Consider the following 5,802-nt stretch of genomic DNA (forward strand, 5'->3'; position numbering starts at 1 on the left):
GGATCCAATAAATATAATGGTTGATTGGTCCTTTTATAGTTTTCCTAAGGCGAATGGTGCTGAAAATAGATAATTACAAGCAACATTGCAAAATAATGGATGAACCAACACTAATTTATTATTTTTGAATCAATAAAGATTTTATGTTTCTAGTGCTAAACAATTCTTTTTTTTTCAATTAGCTAAACCTTTTGATCGCATGACCTATTTCCATAGTCTTAGCACAGGTGTTACACAATTTCTCTTAATCTCCATAGATGCCACACCACATTGTACCTAATAAGAGTGTTCAGCTAACGTTGCTGATTTATGTTAAGATGTCACACACACTCATCTTGATGCAAAATGCACGAAGAACTGAACCTCATATCATACATTGCATTTTACAATCAATTAGGAGAAACTGATACTTTTTGTGCAATAACTAATACAGAATGAAAAGAAAGGAGAACTCAGGGGCTCCCAATGTAAAGGCTGAAAGTTTTCGTTGCAGGTTAAAAATTGAGAACGGTAGTAAGCAACCACATGATAAAATACAAACAGTGTCTAAAAGCATAGGAGAGGGCAAACCCAATACCATGTCAGCCTACTAATTTGGTGGCTACTATGCTGGCCTTTCACATGATCATGTTTACACAAATACAACAAACCAAAGACGATGTTCTATGATGAATCATGTCCCTATTTGCCAAACAAACTCTTTTGGCAGAATATAACCTACCTCAAGAGCTGGCACTACAAAGCAAGACTGCTGACTTGCCAAAGAGTTCCCTCAAGGGATTTGCTACCCACTAAACAGGGCTTGATGTAGTGACTGATCACCAAATAAGTGATAACTATACAATGTGGCATTCCCGACAGTTCCCTCTGTGATGTTGTACTAGGTGGGATGAGTGACCTCTAAATGGAGTTCCTAATGTATCCCATTTCTAAAAGGTGTCTCCATTCAACTATTGGTGCTGCACCCTTCTTGTTGGCCCATTTTCTCTCCTTTCAGACTTTGATGCTGCCGTTGGGCATGATGGCCTCATACACCTTGACAAACTGTAGTTTCGAGCATTGTTTTTGCTAAATGAGAAACCAAGTTATTTATAGGCTGGGGTGAAAGGTAGACTTCATTTTCACCAAATTCACATGCCAGGTATTACCTTTTTATTTTCCTTATGAGTGTCTTTATGGTTGAGGATCTAACATCTCTGGTTAATTATGGCATCTCCAATGTATCCAGTCTCAAGCTTAAGCTATCATAGGCCTTGCTCAATAACCACATGCTATTACATGATTATTCTTTATTTTACTTTTTCAATAAAGAGCATATATTAATATCACGAAGATACCAATTGCACCCAGCCTCTGCAGCAACATCATGTCCTGATGACATAAAGGATGCACACAGCCAAAAAAGAGAAGAATTACAAAAAAAAGAAAAGCCCCACTACAGAGATCCATAACTTGAAATAGCAATACTAACATCACCAAGACAACACCAGAAGATCAACTTCTCCATAAGCGACGTCTCCAAGAAGGAAATAATGCACAAACATTGTCGTCACCCAATCATAGATCTTAGGTTTTCACACCCTGAAGAAAGTCCTCACTCTCAAAACAATACTTCCAACAAGAACATTGCCCCAGGCTGGTTGGTGTCACACTAGTCGACTACAGGATGCTTAGTTGGCCTAGTTTTCAAGAGTTGATGTTTCGCTGGTTGATTTATGTTTTAACTATGAGTGATCCGTGATTTTTGTATTAAATAATACTACCGAATGATGAAGTTATTAATAAAGGCCATGTGCATCATCATGATGCAGAGCTGGGGTTATATCCCCTTTTCGAAAAAACAAAAACATTGCCAATCACAACCAATTAAGGCCAGACCTTGGATTCTCACCCTGAAAGATAAGACTCTGAACTTCTCATGTGCAGTCGCCCTCACATACCAGTCGTTGTTTCAAGTCACGAAGCACCAAGCCAATTCCAACCCACGACCAAGATCGGACAACCATTTCTATTCCACTTATCTCGGCTTCATGACCTTCTCTGCTAGCACCATGGAAACAAAACAAGCTCCATGATATTAACAGCCAGCAGAGCTTCAAAGCGCTCCCTCTGAAACCAAACGGACAGATAAAAAATATGGGTGCACACGACCGAAAACACCAAATCCAGCAATCTCCAGGCATTAATCGCACATTGAATTTCGCCAGCATGGCCTTCCGGATCACAACAACTTGGTGTGACAAAAACCCGAGGACCGTCGCCTTTATTCAGACCGGACCCCAACGGCGCCGACCATCCCGGGACGGCCGAGGTAAAGCCAGAGACACTAGACGAAGAAGACCTCGCCAACAGCGCCATGCTTCATCGGCATGGGATCCTGTCGACTGCCTGCTGCCCTTTCTGCAACAGCGAGGAGGACCTGCTGCATCTCTTCTTCAGGTGTCCTCGGTTGGGGCCCTGGTTTGCCGGCCTTGGGGCGCATGCTGCCGCCTCGGCGTCCGACCTGGCTGAGGGTTGCGCGTCGCTCGCCGCTGCTCTCCATGGCCTCGTCCCACCGGTGCGCCACACCTTGGTGCTGCTGACTCTTTGGATCATCTGGAAGAGCCGGAGCCGCATGGTCTTCGACGCCCAGCACTTGCGACCCAGGCAGATGTTCTCCCTCCTTGCGTCGCAGTGTGACCTCTGGCTCCACCGGCTACCCCGTTGCCACGGCCGGCAACTCGTTGATGCATGGCTATCCACCCTTAGAGCTTATTTTGTGTGACTTTGTGGCATTGGGTTTCCCTCTGTAAGCCCTGCGCTGCTTTGCAAGCAATTCTGTAAACCTCGATGTGCTTCAATAATATTTACTTCAGGTGGAGGGGTTTCCCCCCTCCCCCATTGAGTTTTCAAAAAAAAAAAAAAAAACGAATCCTGTCCCTATTACCAAACAAATACTTTTGGACATATTGGGATATCACAAACCCAATGGGTAATGATGATCCATATAAACCAAACCAGGTCCACTCCAAATTAATGAAGCTAAACTTGATTATGTCCATAACTTGAACTCGTACACCGATTAAACAATAAACTTCAACAAACAAAGCAGCACATGTAATCATTAATTTTGCAAAGATAGCTATCCTCCGCAAATCATCGTTATATACTCCCTATATACACTACATAATATGTTCATCCGTATCAAAATTCAAGGAAATGATCCGCAGATGTGCACTCTACAATTGAAAGTGAATAAAATTAGGTATCACATTGGCAAAAATAGCTCTATTGCGAAGGCTGTTGTACGCCCCTATCCGGTTATGAATATGTTACATGACATCTCATATATCAGTGATAATATTTCACAATTTTTTTGCGGGTATTCACAATATATATTGTAGTGGCTAGCATGCTAAGTAGAGTTTATCTAATTTAAGGACTGCGGGTAGTTCCTTTACTTGTCAAAGACGGTCTCATAGTGACAATTGCAGACTCATTTGCACCCAATCGCCTGGCCTGCTTGCTCGCCTTCAGAAAACTTGTGATGGATCGTCGCACGTACGCGTCGGCCTGCTTCACGGTCATCTTCTTCTGGGTCTCCTGGGCGAAACTTGTCAGCATGTAGTCGCCGTTCAGGAAGCTCGCTAGCTCGACGAGCTCGCGCTGGAAATCCGAGAGCAGGCCGTGTTCTTTCGCCGGGCGTGTTCTCACAAATGGGACTTCTGGCAAAGTCTCTGCAATAGCAACAGAGTTTCTGGATGATTTCTTCGGAAATTCAGACTAAATTTTATTAAAACAGAGAGCATCCAAATTAAGTGAAGTACAGTTTCTTCATTCAGATTCTACCGAAATTCGGACAGTAACATACGGACTATAAAATACCTTTAAATCAATTCAGGTTGTAAGCAGCGATCAGCATCCAATTCAGAAAAGTGTGACTATGAATGATTGAACATTTTGTTCATCTCAGAGTCGAGAGATGATGAATATACCTGGGCAGTCTGTTCTTGGTTCATCGAGCTGGGTGAAGATGTGCTCGAAGGTGCCAGCCCATTCGTCTCTTTTGGTGAGGAAGCCGGATTTCAGGTTGAAGATTTTCTTGATGGTGGCCGGGATAGAGGAGTGCTCGTACTCGGATGTCGGCGTCGGCCCGTTTGGCGGCCGCCCGACCACCGTCCCCTTCTTGATCCACGGCGAGATCATCAAGGTGGGCACCCTGACCCCGAGGCGGTCGAACTTGAAGAAGAAGGGCACTGGTCCCCTGAGGCCGTCGGGGCTGGGCACGCCTGCGACGGGGGTGGCGACGTGGTCGTAGAAGCCGCCGTGCTCGTCGTAGGTGACGAGGAGCAGCGTGGTGTTCCACTGCGGGCTGGCGCGCAGCGTTTCGTAGACGTCCTTGACGAGGCGCTGGCCGTTGGCGACGTCGTGTGCCGGGTGGTCGTCGTCGGCGGGGGTGCCGGTGAGGTCGAAGTAGCGGGGCTCGATGACGGAGAGCGGCGGGAGGACGCCCCTGCGGGCGTGGGATCTGAAGGTGGGGTCGTAGAGGTGGAGGCTGGTGGCGACGTTGCGGACGGTGCGGAGGCGGCGGTAGAAGAGGACGGTGGGGATGGTCTTGAAGTAGACGGCGAAGGGGAGGCCGTCGGCGGCGAGGGAGTCGAAGATGGTGCGCTGCGGGTAGCCGGCGAGGAGGCGGAGCTTGTCGTGGGCGATGGCGCCGTGGGAGGTGGCGGAGTAGAGGAAGAGGCGGTTGGGCTGGGTGGGGCCTGGCAGGGAGGAGAACCAGCGGTCGAAGACGGCGTAGTCGGCGGCGAGCGCGGAGAAGGCAGGCAGGAGGGACGGGGTGAAGCCGCGCATGACGTCGGAGGAGAGCAGGGTGTTAACGGAGAGCGCGGAGCGGACGAAGCCCGACATGTTGGGGAGGTCGGCGGTCCCGTTGGGGCGGGAGCCGAAGACCTGGTCGAGGACGTCCTCGAAGGAGTGGCCGGGGTCGTCGGGGACGACGAGGGAGCGTCGGCGGAGACGCAGACCGGGGGCAGGGAAGAGTTTGTGGGATCGACGTTGCACTCGGCGCCGGTGAGGCCGTCGATGGGGAGGCCGAGCAGGCGGCGCATCCAGCCGAGCATGTGGTCGAAGGAGCGGTTCTCCAGCGCCAGAATGACCACGTTCTTGATCGGGCTCTCTCCGGTTGATGCAGATACATTGGCCGCCGTGAACACGAGCAGGAGAAGCAGCAGCAGCGCCGGCATTCCCACCGGCGGCGCCATTGCCGTGGTGAGTGAGTGAACAAAGCGGAGGAAGAAGGGAAGGGAAAGTTGGGCTGGCTTCCTTTTGGTGGTATTCGGCCCAGTTCATGAATATTGTAGTGTGTCGGGCCCATGCATGTAAATCCAACGGACGAATCACGAGAGAAGGAAAGATGACAGGCCAGCAGCTCCCTCACGAGAGGTCGGTTTGGGATGTCTCGTAGCGTACATGCACATGGTGGCAAATTTCTGGCCATGGCGTGGTTAGCAAGTGGTCGATAGATTAGTGGAATCATCGATCAATCGCGATCCAGTTCCATGTCCGGAATGAATCTGACGGATGCATGATTACCAACAACTGATCGAGCTGCGACAGTTCCATATGCATCAGATTCAGACTAGAGGAAACAAGCATGCATGTCGTTTTTGTGTAGCAGCTTCAGGCCTAGAGAAATAAGGTCCTCCTCTACGCCAACGGCATGCGTACGCCGACGGTCGTTACTCGGAGCTGCTCCGGCGAGGCCGTACGCCAACGGTCCCGATATTTGGCCGTCGGCATTCGCCACGGCCGTCGGCG

The 5,802-nt window shown here is 49.1% G+C and overlaps 1 pseudogene; it reads right to left on the reverse strand.

Moving 5' to 3' along the window:
- Positions 1–3,414: 3,414 nt before the first annotated feature.
- Positions 3,415–5,246, reverse strand: LOC124688715 (annotated as a pseudogene).
- Between the last annotated feature and the right edge of the window lie 556 nt (positions 5,247–5,802).

Source organism: Lolium rigidum, chromosome 2, assembly GCF_022539505.1.
Source record: "Lolium rigidum isolate FL_2022 chromosome 2, APGP_CSIRO_Lrig_0.1, whole genome shotgun sequence".
NCBI lineage: Eukaryota > Viridiplantae > Streptophyta > Magnoliopsida > Poales > Poaceae > Lolium > Lolium rigidum.